Below are 20,132 nucleotides of genomic sequence, written 5' to 3'. Positions count from 1 at the left end.
GGCCCTGTGTGGGACGCTGGGCACACAGCAGTGAACAGGACAGACATGGTCCCTGCCCTTTTTGAAGTACTCACCCCAGTGAGGAGTGCAGATAGACGAGCAGATAGAGAGGCAATGACAAAAAATAAGAGATCACAGATGTGGTATACTCAGCACAGCATGTACAATGGTACGCCATTTTCTTCCCTTTGGATGCCGGAATCTTGAGAGGAGTAAGTGCAATGTAAAATGCATTCACCTTGAGAATTGTATTTAGCTTTTTGATGTTTTCCAAATCTAGTGAGCCCTTCGCTAATTAAAAAGAGGCTTCCCTTCTGCAAAGAAAAATTCATATCTGATCTTATATTTGCTTTATGAAGAAGGCCTTCCCTATGTTTTTCTGCCACCACGGCTTAAATGGTCCAGTGTGCTGCCCATGCCCGCCTGGCCAGACTTCTCCAGGGCAAATCCGGCTACAAAGCGTTTTTTAATTTCTCAGAAGTGCAATGTGCTCCCTCACATCCAGGCCTTCCCATTTAAAACTTAAAATGATTGTTCTCCCTTCTCTTCCTTTCTCTTTCAAAATGAGGAGCTCTCCGTCAGACCGCCGCCACGCCGCCACCCCAGAGGCCAGCCCCACTCAGCCTATAGAGCTGGCCAGGCTCGGCAACGTGCTGGGTGGGACTGGCTCGCGGGGACAGTGCACGCAGGTGCGCGTGGAGGTCACGGATCGCAGGAGCAGTTCCACCCTCCACAAGGTGAGAGGCCTTGGGCGCGAGGGCCAAGTGCTCACCCTGTCAGAGCGAGAGGCTGCGCTGAACTTGTGGCTGGGTCCTGGATGTCTGGGAGGACCACTTGGCCCACAGGGGTGGTTTGCGATTAATAAAGCGTTTATAGTGTTTAAAAAGGCCGGGGGGGGGGAGGGGACGCCTGGGTGGCTTAGTCGGTTGAGCGTCTGACTTTAGCTCAGGTCATGATCTCACAGTTTGTGAGTTCGAGCCCTGCGTCAGGCTTTGTGCTGACAGCTCAGAACCTGGAACCTGCTTCGGATTCCGTGTCTCCCTCTCTCTCTGCCCCTCCCCTGCTCACACTCTGTCTCTCTGTCTCTCTCTCAAAAAATAAATGAACATTGAAAAAAATAAAAAAAAAAACAAGAAATAAGTAGAAAACCACATAGCACAGCCATAGTGAGCCTCACGGGATCACCACCCCCTTATTCAACACTAACAATTTGTCCTGTGTTTTTTTTTTTTTAATTAGTAAAATACTACAGACTCAGTTGATGCCCCTGTGTACTCCTTTCAGATAGCCCTCCTCTCTCCTCAGAGGTAACCTCTAGCCTGAATGTGATGATTGCCAGGCCCGCAAATTATTTTGTACCATTACTGTATTTTTATGGGTCTGTGAGGACATACAGCATTTTAACGTGTTCAAACTGGATTTACTTACTTGCTAACACATTACAGTTTAGTTTCATCTTCACATCACATTTTCTTTACAAGTGATTTCAAAACTTTTTTGATCACAGGTTTTCATTTTCATGTGAAACACAACAGAGGATTGAGCAAGGTCTTGCTGGAGACATTTCAGTGCAAATATTTTTTTTTTGCATTCTGTGGCAATTGTAAAATATCACAGAAAGGAAACACGAGTTTCTTTTTTAAGATAATCTGGTGGATGGGTTTCAACAAGTAACCCATAAATATGGTTTTGCCAAAGTCCAAACAGGCTGTACGTGCCTTGAGCATTTTTCTTGAACTGGTTGGGGCCAGATTTTATTTTGCTATATTTGAATAGATGATATAATTGCATGATTCAAAATTTAAGAGAGGCAAAGGATGTATGTTAAAAATACCAACCACTTCATCCCTCACCACACACTTCCCATCTCTGAAGGCAATGAATGTTTTTAATTTCCAAACTATTTAAGTGGGAGTGTGTATTAAATGGGAGGGCATTTAAATGGGACACTCTAGGTGTCCCTGTGCAGCTTGCCTGCTTTTTCCTATCAACCTTATATTTTTGAGATTTATATATTTTGAAACATGTCGACCCAGGTGACTCATTTTATCTGTTCCATAACAGTGCTGTCCAGTAGAACTTTCCGGAAATGTTCTATATCTGCACTGTCCAATATGGTACCACTACTGAGCACTTGAAGCATCTGAATGCAGCTAATGTGATTGAGGAACTGAATTCAAACTTTGAAATTTAAAACATAGAATTCATTTGAATCAATTTAAATTTATAATTTTTAAATTTAAATGTAAAGAGTCCCGTGTGGCTTGTGGCTACCATATTGAACAGCACAGCAGTATAATATTCAATTTGATAAATATATCACAGATCATGTATCATTGTTTCGCTTATGGATATTAAAGTTATTTCCACCTTATTCGGGCGCCTGAGTGGCTCAGTCAGTTGAGCGTCCGACTTTGGCTCAGGTCAGGATCTCACGATCCGTGAGTTCGAGCCCTGCATTGGGCTATGTGTTGACAGCTCAGAGCCTGGAGCCTGCTCCGGATTCTGTGTCTCCCTCTCTCTGCCCCTCCCCCACTCATGCTCTGTCTCTCTCTCTCTCTCTGTCAAAAATAAATAAACTTTAAAAAAATGGCATAAACCACGTAGACCTATCAGACATTTATTAAAAAAAATAATTTCCACCTTATTGCTATATAAAATAATGCTGCAATAAACATACTTCTGTATACCTTCTTGTGCAAATGTGGGAGAATTTGGGTATAAGTCTATAAGTGGAGGGGCACCTGGATGGCCCAGTCCACTAAGTGTCCAACTGCAGCTCAGTTCATGATCTCATGGTTTGTGAGTTCGAGCTCTGTGCTGATGGCTCAGAGCCTGGAGCCTGTTTCGGATTCTGTGTCTCTCTCTCTCTGCCCCTCCTCTGCTCGAGCTCTGTCTCTCTCTCTCAAAAGTAAATAAACATTTTTTTTAAAGTGTGTAAATGGAATTGTGTTATCACCGCCACTAGAGATTGCCAAATGGTCTCCACAGTGGTTTTTCCAGTTTACTCTCTGACCCAGTGTAAGAGGGTCCTTATTGCCCCATAGTCTCACATTTGATATTACCAGACTTATCTTTGCCAATCTGATGGATGTGAAGTGTTATCTCGTTATTTGAATCGGCAGTTTTTGTTTCTTCTTCTTTGAGGAATTGTCTTTTGTCCTGTCTTCACTTTTTCTGTGGGGTTTATTGTCTTTTTCATATTGATTTGTGGAAGCTCTCTATAAATTCTAGATAGTAATTCTTCTTGGTTATATGCCTATATATGACGTCTACATTAATGCACCTTTTAGTATTAATTTTTGGAATAGCAATATATTCACATGTATTTCAAAAGGCACACAAAGATAACCAGGGTTCTTCAAAAAGTTAAATATAGAATTACCATATGACTAAAAAAGATTCTCTCCTTGACCAAACTAGCCAGGTGTCTCTAAACCCTTTCAATCTAGACCTATAAAGACTTAAACAAATGCTAACATCGTTTCTAACAGCTCAAGGCCACATCCTTGCAATGACCCTTGACCCCCTTAAAGCACCTGCCTGAGAAAACTTGAGGCTGCCAGAAGAATTTACTGTTTGTTCCAGCTGATGCCTGAAGGTAGGACCCCTGCCTCTCAGCCTCTTTGGGAGGGTAGAAGCCTAACCTGGATAAGCACCAGTTAATAAACCCAAATGGATTTCACACGGACCAACTCCCCCGCTTCCTGCTTTTTTGTAATTTTCCACTTCCCTGACTCTACAAAGTTGCCACTCACCCCCCTCCCTATTCCCTCATTCTCCCTTTAAAATGCCCAGTTACCTCTGTACGAATCAAAGTTGAGTTTCATGCATGTGGGACTCTTTTCTCCACTGCAGTAGTATCTTACTGACTAAAATCTGTCCTTCCCACTTTAAGTAGCGCCCAGCTTTGTTTATTCTTGATATGAGCCAGCACTTTTACCCAAGAAATAAAAACGTATGTACACACAGAAAGTTGTACAAGAATGTTTATAGCAGCGATTTTTCTAATAGCCAAAAAGGTGGAAACAGCCCAAGTGTCCATCAACTGATGAATGGATAAGCAAGTTATGATACATACATAGAATGGAATAGTAAGTATTCAGCCATAAAAAAGGAATGTAGTACAGATACATGCTACTTTGATGAACGCTGAATTATGCTAAGTCTAAGAAACCAGATACAAAAGGTCAAATTGTGTGATTCCTTTTTATACGATATATATATAGGCAAATCCATAGAGACAGAATGCAAAATAAACTTACACAAGGCGGGGGGGGGGGTGGCTCTGGCTGTCTCAGTCAGTCGAATGTCTGGCTCTTGATTTTGGCTCAGGTCACAATCTCAGGGTTTGCAAGATCCAAAAGCGCTGTGTAGGGCTATGTGCTGACAGCTCTCTCTGCCTCTCCCTTACTCGTGTGTGCATGTGCATGCTCTCTCTTTCTCTCTCTCTCTCAAAATAAATAAATAAACTTAAAACAAAAAACAGAGTAGAGGTTACAGGGTGATGAAGTCAAGGGGAATGTGATTACTTAATGGACAGGAAGCGTGTTTATGGGGTGATGAAAAATGTTTGAAATTAGAGAAAGGTAGTGGTTACATTAACATTGTGAATATACTAAATACCACTAAACTGTACACGTGAAAATGATTAACTGTATGCTATTTGAATTTCACCCTTTAAAAAAAAGTAACCAGGGGCGCCTGGGTGGCTCAGTTGGTTGAGCGGCCGACTTCAGCTCAGGTCATGATCTCGCGGTCCGTGGGTTTGAGCCCCGCGTCGGGCTCTGTGCTGACGGCTCAGAGCCTGGAGCCTGTTTCAGATTCTGTGTCTCCCTCTCTCTGACCCTCCCCCGTTCATGCTCTGTCTCTCTCTGTCTCAAAAATAAATGAACGTTAAAAAAAAAAGTAACCAATAAAAAGTCTCCCTCATTATCCTATTGCTTGGCTACTCCGTAAACCCTTCTCAGAGGTAACCAATGTTTTGTTGTTAATTTGTTTTTCAAAACTCCACGTATAATGACTTTTATTTCTTTTTTTTTTAAAGATTTATTTTGAAGTGATCTCTACCCCCAACGTGGGGTTTGAACTAACAACCCCAAGATCAGGAGTCACATGCTCTTTCAACTGAGCCAGCCAGGCACCCCGGAAGTTTTAAATTTTAACATAGACAAATTTATCAATTTTTTTCCCTTTGGACTTGTGCTTTTCAAGTATCTTATGCAGAAATTCTATCTTATCCCAATATTCTACTGCCCTACATTTTTCTCTGAAAGTTTAAAATTTTTGCTTTATGCATTTAGGACTTTAATCCAGTTGGGCCTCCTTTCTCTGTATGAAATGAGATAGAAATCTAGTTTTGTTTTATTTTATTTTATTTTAAGAAAGAGCGCATAAGTGAGTGAGGGGCAGAGAGAGAGAGAGAGAGAGAGAGAGAGAGAGAAGCAGGGCTCACTCAAAGTGGGGTTCATGTTCACCCGATGCGGGACTCGAATTCATGAACCGTGAGATCATGACCTGAGCCGAAGTCAGATGCTTAACTGACTGAACCACCTAGGTGCCCCTTTATTTTATTTTTTCATATGGAAAACCAGTTGTCTCAGTGCATTTTATCGAATACTCAATCCCCATCCACAGAACAAGGACAACTTACCTATGTCAGTATTAGATGTCCATACATATGCGTAATTATTGTTAAGCTTTCTTTTCTGCCCCATTGCCCTATGAGTTTATCCCTGTATCAGTACCCAACTATTTTAATTACTAAATGATTGCCATAATTCTTTTTTAGTGTTTATTTATTATTTATTTATTTTTAAGGTTTATTTATTTAGTTTGAGAGAGAGAGAGAGAGAGAGAGAGCTGAAGAGGTACAGAGAAAGGGAGAGAGAGAGAGAATCCCAAGCAGGCTCTGTGCCATCAGCACAGAGCCTGATGCGGGACTTGATCTCACAACCAGAGATCGTGACCTGAGCTGAAATCAAGAATCCCATGCTTAACTACGCCACCCAGGCGCCCTGCCATAATTCTTGATATATGGTAAGGCACATATCTTATGATATCTTAGTTGTTCTTGGCTCTTTGTTCATCCATATAAATTTTGGAATCAGCTTGTGACGTCCAGAAAAACTATCACTAGGGATTTTTTATTAGAATTGCATTAGATTTACAGATTACTTTGGGGAAAGTTGACACTATTGTAATATTAAGTCTTCTCATCCAAAAACATGGTATGACTTTCCATTTATTTAGGTCTGCTTTAGCACATTTCAATAAAATGATATAATTTTTCTCAGAAATTTCTTGAACATTTTTGTTCGATTTATCCCCTAGTTACTTTCAAATCTTTATTGTATTGTAAAGGGCTTTTATAAAATTATATTTTCTTACTAATCTGCCACTTGTATAAAGAAAACCAGTTTTTTTTGCTTTTAATCTCATATCCAGTAACATTTCTAAGGTTTCCTATCAATTCTAATAGTGTGTTGGGTTTTCTATGTAGACGATAAGATCCCTATAAATAATACAATAATTATTTATGGGGTTTCCCCCCTTTTTAATTGTCAGGTTAGCAGTACACACACAGCTGGGTTAGATTTACACACACACACACACACACGCACGCACACACACACAGCTGGGTTAGATTTACAAAAATCTTGTTTAGGATTTTCCCAACTATGTTTGTTAGTGAGATTAGCCTATAGTTTTCCTATCTTATACTGTCTTTGTCTAATGTTAACAAAGTTATATTGAGCATTATAAAATAATTTGAAAATGTACTCTCTTTTTTCTCTTCCCTGGGAAAGTGTATGCTGTTTTTGTTTTAATGTCGGTTATAACTCTGTATCAAAGTAATAATCTCATGGAGTGTTTTTTCTACCTTCAAATAATTTGTACAAAACAGTGAGCCCCTTGGCCCCACACTCTTTAATTTTTTTTTTCTTTTTTAATAATCTCTATGCCCAAAGTGGGGCTTGAACTCGTTAGTCAGAGATCAAGAGTCACATGCTCTACCCGCTGAGCTAGCTAGGCGCCCTAATTTAAAAAGAATATTTTTAAGGCCCAGGGTGCCTGGCTCAGTTAATTAACTGTCAGACTCTTTTTTTTTTTTTAATTTTTTTTTCTTTTTTTCAACTTTTTTTTTTTTATTTATTTTTGGGACAGAGAGAGACAGAGCATGAACGGAGGAGGGGCAGAGAGAGAGGGAGACACAGAATCGGAAACAGGCTCCAAGCCATCAGCCCAGAGCCTGACGCGGGGGCTCGAACTCCCGGACCGCGAGATCGTGACCTGGCTGAAGTCGGACGCTTAACCGACTGCGCCACCCAGGCGCCCCAGGATCAATTATCTTATACTACAACTCAGAATGTGAGGAGAAATAGTTTATCTATAAGCAATGTGGTCTTTCTTACAAACTTCATCCACTGGGTGGCATTAAAAGCCGTAGTTGTTTCAGTGCAATACCACAGAATAAACACGCTGTTCAGATATTTTTTAATCTATCTAGGTAAAAATGCTCAGAGTCTCAGATTTCTCAGAGGTCTTGCCTCTTCCCAGGCTTTTTTCCAAGTAGCTGTGAGAGTGCATGGAGAGAGAGAAGAGGCTTAAGTGATCTCCTCAGGAATGGGTGTATGAGGAGAATTGGGGTCCTTGTGCTCTCAATGTGTCCTTTGGCTCCTCTGGTTTATGGGCCAATATGCACTTGGTCATTCTCCCCCTGCTGGCCTTTGGCTAAAGTCAGCACTTACAGTATCTCACATGTCTTTCTTTCTTTTTTTTTTTAAAGTTTATTTATTTTTGAAAGAGAAAGAGCATGAGTGGAGGAGGAGCAAAGAGAGAGGAGACAGAGAATCCCAAGCAGGCTCTGTGCTGTCAGCACAGAGCCCAATGTGGGGCTCAAACTCATGAACTGCCAGATCATGACCTGAGCCGAAATCAGGGGTCAGACACTTAATGGGCTGAGCCACCCAGGTGCCCCCTCACATGTCTTTCTTGACTAGGTCTGACTTCAACCTCCCCATAGCTCTGCAAAGCCCAGTGGACCCCTTGAATTTTGACATGGCCCCCATCCAGGCTCTGACCCAAACTACATGCCTCTGTTTCCTGTTTGGATCTTCCTGCCATACCATTCTCCATGGCATGCCCATGGCTCTCAACTGAATACTCATCACTGGAGGACTAGAAGTACAAACTAGACCCTATCTCTCTGACAGTTTACCCTGATTTGTCCATTTATCTACATTGGGCACAAGTTGGTGCCAACTTCAATGATTTCTTCTCTTTCTGGATATTTCTGAAGCCATTCCCACAAAAGCAAGTTAAGCCTCTTTGATTCTTATCTCACTCTCACCTTCTAGCTATCTTCTTCAATGTCCAAGAAAGGAAAGGGCAGGCTTCTCTTTTATTCCTTCGATATCATATCCTTGGCTTCCTGGCCCACTTCCTAAGTCCCACTTCAGAAGACAGCAGTTCATTCTGGAAACAATCCTTTGATATAGGTGTTATCATCATCGTCATGAGTAGATGAGGAAATCAGAGACAATAGACTAAATTACCCCTACTTTGGTGGAGATTTGAATCTAGTTTTGGATCTTGATCTTGTTAAATGGGAGCTAAGTGAATATAGAAAATTATTTCTCTCACAGAGTCCAGTTTTCAAGCCTATTGTTTTGCTCGAAAAAAACTATTTTGAATTTCAATAATGCATATTAGCTCTTTTCTTCTTAGTATTCCTCCTGAAACAATCTTAATCTCCTCACAAACAGATTGATGCCATAACCAAATAAGAAGGAGGTCATTTCCTTGCTAAGTGCAAAGGGAAAAACACATTAATAGTTTCTAAGGATCTAAGTCAATGGCAAAGCTAGAGCTAGAATGCTCCCTACTCTGAAGTCCAGGGAATTTTTGGCTAGTCCTTTGTGGTCATGCATACATGTCAGTGTGTGTATGCATGTGTGTGAGTATGTGTGCATATGCGTGACAATGTTGAGAAAAATCAGGTCTTCAATTATTCTTTTAAAGAGGTTTTCTTATGTCATGAGTCGTTGGCTTTTAAAGCCCCAAAGAAAAAATTTGACTCATTTATAATCGGTGTTGTATTATCATTCTTTCTTGAGATAAAACCAGAACCCTTGTTTTCTGTGATGAGCATAGGGATGGGGATTACAGAAAATATAGGGCAATAGGTTACTATTTTAAAAGTCTAGTATCTCTAGGATCTAGGTCAATGGCAATGAAGAGAAGAGAGGGCAGTGATGGTCCTGACCAACTACCACTGAGCTGTCTAGCCCTTTCGCTTTTCTTCGACCTCCTTGAGTCATAACTCTGGCTCCAATAACTTACGAATGCAGCAAAATGAAGCCAAGATATTTTTGAGCCTTAACCATATGCCCAGCAGTATGTTATGTACTTTTATATACATTACCTCTTTTATTCTCAAGGCAATCCTTCAAGATAGGTATTAACATTCTCGCTTTTCAATGATGAGGGAGCACAGACAGAAAGAGGTTGAATAACTTCTCCAAAGCCCCACAGCTAAACCATGAAAGAGGTGGGATTCAAGCCCTGTCTGCTATGGTTACTAACCTCACCTCCTTTCCTTATATTAAGGTACTTCTTGAGAGAATGTACCAGCACCACATGAGGAGGATTCTGTAAAGATGAGTATTTTCCTTCTTGCAGGAGTTTATTTTTAAAATGTTTTTCTTTCTTGCAGGAGTTTATTTTTAAAATGTAACCTGGCTTTATGGTGGTAGAACAGTCTCAGAACTGTTTGTATCAATTTGCCATTTAAGTTTAAAGTAAAAGACTGGTTAATGATAACAGTGAATCATAAAACCTTCAGAAGGAAAGGAGGTTTTGTGGACCATTTGTGTGTGTGTGGGGGGGGGGGGCAGTTTTAAGTTATTCATTTTTAAAGTCAGTACTTTTTAATGAAAACAACTTGACCAAAAATCTGTCACAGAATTTTGAGACCCATTAAAACAAAAGTTTAATGAGGAAAAAAAACCCAAAAAACTTATGTTGGCTTCATTTGTTTATTAAAAATTTTTTTTTGATGTTTATTTATTTTTGAGACAGAGCCCAAGCAGGCGAGGGACAGAGAGAGAGGGAGACACAGAATCCTAAGCAGCCTCCAGGTTCTGAGTTGTCAGCACAGAACCCAACGTGGGGCTCAAACCCACGAACTGGGAGATCATGGCCTGAGCTGAAGTCAGACACTTAACCGACTGAGCCACCCAGGCACCCCAACCTGGCTTTAAAGGCATCAGGGGTGCCTGGGTGGCTCACTTGGTTGAGCGTCCGACTTCAGCTCAGGTCATGGTCTCACTACTCATGAGTTCGAGCCCCAGTCAGGTTCTGTGCTGACAGCTCAGAGCCTGGAGACTGCTTTGGATTCTGTCTCCCTCTCTCTGCCCCTCCCCCACTCATGCTCTGTCTGTCTGTCTGTCTGTCTCTCTCTCTCTCAAAAATAAATAAACATTAAGGAAAAAATAAACTAAAGGCATCAGATCGGGGCGCCTGGGTGGCTTAGTCAGTTGAGCACCTGACTCTTGATTTTGGCTCAGGTCATGATCCTGGGGTCATGGGATCGAGGCCCAAGTTGGCTCCACGCTGAATGTAGAGACTGCTTAAGATTCTCTCTCTCTTCCTCTGCCCTTCTTCCCTGCTTGAGTTCTCTCTCTCTAAAATAAAAATAAATAAGGGCACCTGGGTGGCTCAGTCAATTAAGCATCTGCCTTTGTCTCAAGTCATGATCTCATGGTTTGTGAGTTCTAGCCCTGCATCTGGCTCTGCGCTGAACCCCCGTGAGCCTGCTTGGGATTCTCTCTCTGCCCGCCTCTCTCTGCCCTTCCCCCAATCACATATGCAAGCTCTCTCTCTCTCTCAGAAGAAATAAACTTAAAAAATAAAATATAAGTAAGTAAATAAATAAACTACAGGCATCAGATTTAAGCCACTGCCAAAAAATATCACAAGTGGAGGAGGCCCCAGCTCCCTTGCCATGGGTTAAAGGGAGCTCGTATTGGGATCCGTAAAAAGCCACCCAATCTGAAGGTAGTGTTTGGGGGCATTTCCCACTCTTGTCTTTAAGTTTAGGTTTTTGAAACCAACAGTGAGTAAAGGAGAAAATGCCTAAGCTCAAATCTTTTTTAGAGATTTTATAAAAATTCCAAGGACACCTGGGTGGCTCAGTCAATTAAGCATCCGACTCTTGATTTCGGCTCAAGTCATGATCTCAAGCCTCACATCGGGCAATGTGCTGACAGTGCAGAACCTGCTTGGGATTCTCTCTCGCCTTCTCTCTCTGCTCCTCCCTCCCTCCCCCCCACTCTAAAAATAAAGAAACTTAAAAAAATTCTAAATGCATATTTTTCTTCCAGACCAGTATATGCTTTTTCTTTAACTCTTTTTGCCATTTTCTTTAGCTCTTTTTGAGCACAGTCTCCATGTCATGACATCTTGATGGATAGAGGCAGTCCCTCAAACATCAAGTACTTGAAGTTCTTCTGGTTCAGTCTGGTGACCTATCGACGAATAACAAACTGCACCAAAACTCGATGTCTTAAAACGGTAACCGCTTTACTGTTTCTCACAACACATGGGTCAGGAATTCTGGCAGGTCGTAGTTGGCTTCTGATTCATGTGATGCCCACTGGCGCTGGAATGCCCTCGAGGGCTTCTTCACTCACAGGTCTTGAGCCTCAGCTGGCAAGGCTCAAGTGGCCAGGGGATGACTGCAATTGCTCAACTGGTGTCATACATCTGAAGCCTCAGTTCTCATTGTTGCTGGCTTCCTCAGTTCTTTGTTGTGAAATCTCAGGGCCCCTCCCTCTCTGTGTGGCCTTTCCACACAGTCACTCCAGCAGGGTAGACAGACTTCTTACCTGGAGACTCAAAGTTCCCAGGAGAGCAAAAATGAAAACTACCAGGGTTTCTTTAGGCTTAGGCTCAGAACTGGCTCATAGTCCCATCCACTGTAGCCTATTGGCTACACAAGGTTGTGAATATTGTGAGGCATCCATTAGGGGTCACCGATACAGCAGACCACCATAGGTCTCAACCTATATCAGCCAGTCCTGCAGAAAGTTCTCTTCCCTCTTTGTTTTGTTTTAATTTTTTTAAGTTTATTTATTTTTATTATTAATTTTTGAGAAAGAGAGAGAGAGTGCAAGCCAGGAGGGGCAGAGACAGAGGGAGAGAGAATCCCAAGCAGGCTCCAAGCTCTCAGGGCGGAGCCCAAGGAGGGGCTTGAAATCACAAACTGTGAGATCATGACCTGAGCCAAAACCAAGAGTTAGATGCTTAACTGACTGAGCCACCCAGGTGCCCCTCTTCCCTGGTTTTTTTTTTTTTTTTTTTTAGATGAGCCCACAAGAGACCTTACATGTGTTTGTAAGTATCAGCTGTAGCCTCCATGAAGTATCTGCCGTGTTCCTCCTCTCCTATTCTGATTCAACACTCATAGTTCTCAAAGCTGCTTAAGGAAGCTTTGCTGTTACCGGAACTGATATCCTACAGAAGAAGCCATCAGCCAGTCCTCAGATTACCACATTAACGTGTGACAAACTGGGACAATAGGCCCCACAGCAGCAGGACTTGTGTCTGGAGTCCCCAACATCTCTCAGGAAACAGCTCCTTCTGCTGATGAGCCTGGATCTATTAACCACTGGCACTCACACTTGTACTAGGGCCCGGGGTGGTGGTGAGCAGACATCACATCCTCCTTTTCTCTTTCTCGTAGATACAAAGCAAAAAGCCAATCAATGCTCTCAAGCTTCTAGAGCAATAAAGGCAGAAAGTTGAAGGGGAAGACTGTCTTCACCAGCCAGGCAAGATGCCCTGTCACTCAAATAACTTTGTGACAATCTCTTTCTGAGAAGTTACCAATGTGTTTTCCCAGTTGATTAGAAGTAAAATGTCACACTGTCTGTGATAAAATAGCAGGTTATAAAAGGACACAGAAGGAATTCTGGTAAGGCATTCTTTTTAATGACCGAAATCACACAGTGAGGAGAATAGAAAAGGAGACAGTAGAAACAAAATGTTGGAAATTGGAAAGCTGCAAGGCAAATGGTAACTAATTTAGTAGATTAGAGAAAGCTGGGGAAAACCGAGCAGCAACCACATTTACATCAAAGAAGCTGCAAAAGGAATTAGCGACACAAATCACCTCTGGAGGTGAGTATGGGGCTGAAAACAGAACGTTTAGCTGGAAGTCTACTTAAGAAGCAGCTGAACCCCAAATACCCCTCCTCTGACAGCAGGTATATGAGTTCTCCTCCCAAACTAGCAGAAGTCTGAGCATTTATATCCCAGAAGGTACCAATTAAAGAGTTTCTAGACTGGAGGACACCAGATGGCGAGGGTGTCATTCTAAAATGGGAGGATTGGGGTGCCTGGGTGGCTCAGTCGGTTAAGCGTCCAACTTTGGCTCGACTCAGGTCATGATCTCACGGTTTGTGAGTTCGAGCCCCATGTTGGGCTCTGTGCTGACAGCTCAGAGCCTGGAGCCTGTTTCTGATTCTGTCTCCCTCTCTCTCTGCCCCTCCCCCACTTGTGCTCTGTCTCTGTGTCTCAAAAAATAAATAAGTAAATGTTTAAAATTTTTTTAAAAAAGGGAATTTCATTCAGAAGAAGGATAGACTAACGTATTTGAAGAAATTGAGAAGAAATATGCACTGGGGGATATTTGAACATTGAATTCATGGTAAGAAGGTAGAAATAATTCACAAAAAGGCAATTATTAGGTCAAGGGGAAATGAGAGGTTATGCAGCAAGTAATGTTTGTGCAGTGGTAAATAGGTTAACAGTGAATATCCATTTAACCAAAATGAACTATGTTGGACTGACCCGGGGATGAGAAATGGGCAGATAAGGCCCAGTAGGGGGTGGGTGTCGTTTTCGATAACAAGCCCTGTTGAAGTATTTAAACTGTGTGCATGAATGACTTTGATAAAATATAATGATATTATGAAATTAATACCAAAATAAACATAAATAAAGACAGGAACTCTAAACAGGAAAGGAGATGAAAGCAGGGATCAGTGGCCTGTTTTTTGTAAAAAGTCTCATAAGATTATTCGACTTTTTGTTTTCCAGCGTCTTCATTGAAAACTTTTTATGGAAGCATGTAACTTGCGTACCCAAAGGGTACATATCATAAACATACAACTTGATATTTTTCACAAAAATGAACACAGCCTTGTAACTACCTTCAAGAGAAAGAAATGGAAGATTCCAGAATATTCCCTCATGGGATGGCTTCATCTACCCCCTTCCAATCGCTACCCACAAGGGTAATCCTTTTCCATTTCTAACATTTAGATTCATGTTGACCATTTTGTATTTTATATAAATGGAGTCATACAGTATGTCACCTTTTGGGTTTGATTTCTCTCATTCAACATTACGTCAATGAGATTCATCTGCGTTGTTGCGTGGCCCTGTAGTTCGCCCCCCTGTCCCTTTGTGACAATGTAACACAATTTATCCATTCTACTGTTCAGGGCATCTGTCTAGCTTCGAATATGGAGCTACTACGAGGAGTGCTACTATGAACATTTTAGTAAATGTTTTTGGTAGACATTGTATACACACTCTTGTGGGCCGTATTTTTGGATACTGCCTGACAATTTTCCAAAGTAGTTGTACCGATTTTACATTTACATCAATAGTGTGTGAGTGTTCCAGTTGCTCCACATCCTTGCCAACACTTGCTGTCATTAATCTTTTTCATTTGAGTCCTTCTGGGGATATGTCGTAGCATCATGTTGTGGTTTTAATTAGAATTTCTCTGACAGCTAATGAAGCTGAGTACTTTTTCATAAGTTTATTGGCCATTGAATATCAGCTTTCGTGAAATGTCCCTCCAAGTTGTTTGCTCAGTTTTGTATTGTGTATTTCTGTCTTTTTCCAACTGATTTGTAGAAATTCTTCATCCATTTTCATATTGGTCTTCTGTTGCCTGTATGTATTATGAATATTTTCTCTCACTCTATTGGTTACCTATTTTCCTTTTGAACTATGTTGCACAAATAAAAGCAAGATCCAAATTATATGCCCTCTACCAGAAACACATCAAATATAAATCCATATCTGAGTTAAAAATAAAAGTATGCAAAAAGATATACATACAAACACTAAAAGAAGAGGGGCTATATTAATACCAGACAAATTAGACTTCACAGTAAGGAATATTACCAGGGATAAAGAGGGACCTAACAATAAAGGAATCAATTCATAACAGTTCTAAAATTTCATGCATTGAACACAACCTCAAAACACATATAGCAAAACTTCTAGAAGTGAAAAACAAAATAGATAAATCCACAGTTACAGTTGGAGACTTCAACATTCCTGTCTCAGTAATTGATAAAACAACCAGACAGAAAATTAGCAAAGATTTAAAGACCTGAACCCACCATCAACAAATTTGACCTAATTGACGTTTATGGAACATTCCACCCCACGACAGAAAAACAACATTCTTTTCAAGGATGCATGGGGCCTTTACCAAGATGGATCACATTCTGGGCCATAAAACAAGCCTCACCAAATTTAATCTAATTGAAATTATAAAAAGTATGTTCTCTCACCGCAACTGAACTAAATTAGAAACCAATAACAGAACGATATTTGGAAAATCTCCCAAATATTTGTAAATTAGAGCGTACTTCTAAATAACCCATGGGTCAAAGAGGAAGTCACAAGGGAAACCAGCAAATAGTTTGAATTGAATAGAAATAAAAACACAATATTATCAAAATTTGCGGATACCACCAAAGCAGTGCTTACATGGAAATTTAAACATCAAACTAGAAAACAAGGAAAATTTCAAATCAGTACTCTAATCCTCCACCTTAAAAATCCAGGAAAAAAAAAAAAGAGCAAATTAAATCCAAAGCGAACAAGGAAGGAAATGAGAAACAGCAGAAATCAATAAAAATTGAGAACAAAAAGTAATGAAACCCAAAGCAGGTTTTTAGAAAAGATCGTTAAAATCAATAAACATCTAGACACACATCAAGAAAAACAATTTAACAAAATCTGTATTGGCAGAAATCAGATCAGTGCTTGCCATTAGCTCCACTTTGGGGGGAGGGGTTGATCACAAAGCATCAGTAGGGAATTTTGAGGGAGATGGAAACGTTCTATAACTTGACTGTGGTGATGTAAGCGATTGTATACATTTATCAAAACACATAGAATCTAAACAGAGTGAATTTCACTGTATGTAAATGACATCTCAATGAACCTGATTAAATATCAGAATCCATTTGAGCACTTTAGGGAAAAGGAGAGTTTCACGATACTTTTGTTTTAGATGTGACTGTGCTCTGGATTGCAGATAAAATGTGTTTGTTTGTTTTGCCCATATATTGTGGTTTTTTAAAAAGAAAAAAAAAGAAGGAAAGAAACTATCGTCCTAGAACATGCCAAAGTCTTTCCTGCCTTGGAATTTTATACACTAGCCACTTCCTCTGCCTGGAAGGCTAAGACTCGTTCATTCTCCTGTTTGAAGTCACCTTAGGAAGTCCTTTCCTGGTCACTCTGTCAAGTAACTAAGTATCTTCCCACTCTCTATATCTCTAACCCTCCCTCTCTGTTTATTTCCCTCATATGACTTACTACAATCTGTAACTTTTTACTTTTGAACAATACACTGAGTCTGTGGACTTGCAGATTGTAATCAGGTAATAGCTTTACCCTCTTCTCCTACTGCCCTTTGGAATCTGCCTTACTGGGCTAGTTCTTCCACCCCCCTACCCCCTGGAACAATACTCAGGAAGGCCACAGACCATATCTGCTCAGCCTCTGGTATAAAAAGACCTCCAAACTTCATTTTAAACTTTCTTCTCTGGGCCAGCTAAGACTGGCTTGACGTGGAAACCTGTGGTGGGAAACAGACACGGTGTGGCTGGCTTCCTCATGCATTCCTTTCTAGGCTCCCTCAGTGTCCACCCTTCCCACCAAAGCCAGATGCAGGGAGGTAAGGGGAGAAAATGCTTTCCTTAACCAGCACAGACCAGAAGTGGTTTTGGTTTCCTCCGGCCGAGGCAGATGTTCATTATTGACTCCTGCTCTTGGGGGATGTTTGTGGCTCTGTATATCCCCCAGTCGCTGGCTGTCTCTCACCTGCAGTCTCTATCCCAAACCTTGAATTTTATTTTCACACCCCTTGACTCTGGATCAGCCTTATGACTTGCTTTGGTCAATAGAACAAGGTGGAAGCAATCTTGTGTCAGCTGTGAGCGTAGGCCTCAGGAAGCCTTGTATACTTTTCTCCAATCTTGGAACCCTGGCAACAAACAAGCTCAAGCTAGGCTTCCAGATGACAAGACATGGGACCCAGGCACCTCTTGCCACTCTAGAAACACACAGCCAACCTCCAGAAGTAATGCTGTCTGACCAACATCTGATTACAAACACATGAATGAGCCTTGCTGATATTAAAAGAATTGCATGCAGGAGACCAACCCATACTGCCGACCCACAGAACTGTGAGCTAATTAAGTGGGTGGGCTTTTTTTTTTTTTTAATCTTTATTTTTGAGAGAGGGAGAGACAGAGTATGAGCGGGGGAGGAACAGAGAGAGAGGGAGACACAGAATCTGAAGCAGGCTCCAGGCTCTGAGCTGTCAGCACAGCACGTGGGGCTCGAACTCACCAACTGCAAGGTCACCACTGGAGCCGAAGTTGGACGCTTGACCGACTGAGCCACCCAGCTGCCCCAAGTGGGTGTTGTTTTAAAACACAAACCTTGGGGCGCCTGGTTAAGCGTCCGACTTCAGCCAGGTCACGATCTCGCGGTCTGGGAGTTCGAGCCCCGCATCGGGCTCTGGGCTGATGGCTCAGAGCCTGGAGCCTGTTTCCGATTCTGTGTCTCCCTCTCTCTCTGCCCCTCCCCCGTTCATGCTCTGTCTCTCTCTGTCCCAAAAATAAATAAACGTTGAAAAAAAAATTTAAAACACAAACCTTGGGGGTACTTTGATACACAGCAATTAACTAACTGATACAGTCTGTTAAGAAGTTGTAGGGGTGCCCGGGTGGCTCAGTCAGTTAAGCGTCCAGCTTCGGCTCAGGTCATGATCTCGCAGCTCACAAGTTCGAGCCCCTCATCAGGCTCTGTGCGGACAGCTCAGAGCCTGGAGCCTGTTTCTGATTCTGTGTCTCCCTAGCTCTCTGCCCCTCCCCCACCCATGCTCTGTCTCTCTCTCTCAAAAAAATAAATAAAACGTTAAAAAAAATTTTTTTTAAAAAAGAAGTTGTCTGTGCTGGGTTGAGAGGCAGACAGCAGGAGTAGCAGCACAGGGCAGCGGTTCCAGTTTGAGACTAGTCCAGACCCTTATTTGCTTCTCCACCCTCCTCAACCTCCCCCACGCCTACCTTGTTGTGCACGTGAGCCTCTATTCCTACACTTCACCCTCCACCTTCTATTTTCCCCACTATTGCAGCCGCCTCCAGGCCTGTTGCTATAGAGCCTACCAGTGTGTCAATAAACAACAGCTGAAGCAACAACAACAACAACAAACAAGGAGTTTTATCTGTGCCAGCTGGATTCTGGTTCATAATTTGCATGACTTTTCTTTATTTTTTAAAGACTTTATTTTTAAGTAATCTCTACCCCCAACGGGGGGGCTTGAACTCACAACCCCCAAATCAAGAGTCACATGTTCTACCAACTGAGCCAGCCAGGCACCCCATGTGACTTTTCTTTAGCCTTGTTTGGGTCTTTAGGATTGTTATTAAACAGCCAAATAATAGGACAAGTATTATTATTTGTTTTGGTCTTCTAAACTATCTTTCCTTGGCATAGGCTCTTTCACTCCACCTTATGAGGAAGAGGTTATTATTATTCTAGTTTTATAGATAGCTAATTGTCAAAGAGCTTTAAAAGATTTGTGCAAAGTCATTCAGATAGCAAGAGGCAGAGCCGGGATGTGAACCCAGGTAGCCTGGCTCCGGAATTGATGCTATTAAACACAATCTATCTGTTTCCTGCCACGGTGACAAGTATTTCCTGGGATGTATGTAAACCAGTTTGAGGAACACGGGTTTAAAATAAGGCATCTCTATATTGTCACCTCCAGCTTTTCTATTATTTCTAAAGAATAGGCACCATTTCCCAATATATAAAGAGCTCTTTCAAATCAATAAGAAAAATATTGACAACCGTCAAAAATGGGCAGAGCGTATAAACTATTTTTGGAAAGGAAATTCAACTGGTTTTTGAACCATTTGATTGAAATCGAAGCGTGCTCAATTTCAGTCATACTGATGAAATGTAAATTAAAATAACAAATGGCATACTACATTTTGCCCACCAGATAGACAAAGATAAAAAAAAGTTTGATAGCAAAAGAGAGAGAGATTTGATAGCATTCTCAGGTGGCAGGAGTGGGAGAAGGGAATTGGAATTGTCACAGTGTTGATGGGAGGGTACGCTGGTGCAACCTTCCAGACACCAATTTTACAATATCTATCTGAATTAAATATTTATACATTTTTTGAGTTAGCAATTCTGCTTCAACACCATATAACTCCACTGGACATTTTTGAGAATCATAGGGAGCACTCTTACAAAACAAGGACTCACCTGGACATCTGCATGGAGAGGCACCCTGACCATGAATTATGTGCAAGGATATTCACTGCAGCATTGTGCGTATTGGTAAAATATTGGAAATAACTCAATTATTCATCAGTAAATTAATGGTTAAATAAAAGTACCATTTAACCCTACAATAGAATGCAACACAATAGTTAAAAAGGAGGCAGCTCTGTAAATATTGATATCAAGATGTTAAGTATAAAAAGCAAGGCAGAGAATGGGTGTGGTATACTACCATTTATGTGTGGTTTTTTGTTTGTTTGTTAATTTTTTTAAGTTGGTGGAGCCCAACACCAGGCTTGAACTCATGACCCTGAGCTGAGGTACAGAGTTGGACGCTTAGCCAACTGAGCCATCCAGGTGGCCCCCATTTACATGTTTTAAAGGGTATGTATGACTACATGTTTGTATATGAAGACACTATCTCTGGCAGATCCAGGGTTGGGAAGTCCTGAAACTTGTACAATTCTGGTGGCCCTTTTTAGCAAATGAATATGGGGGCGCCTGGGTGGCTC

The sequence above is a fragment of the Prionailurus viverrinus genome, chromosome B2 (genome assembly GCF_022837055.1).
Source record: "Prionailurus viverrinus isolate Anna chromosome B2, UM_Priviv_1.0, whole genome shotgun sequence".
Taxonomy (NCBI): Eukaryota; Metazoa; Chordata; class Mammalia; order Carnivora; family Felidae; genus Prionailurus; species Prionailurus viverrinus.
Note: the sequence above shows the minus strand (reverse complement) of the source record.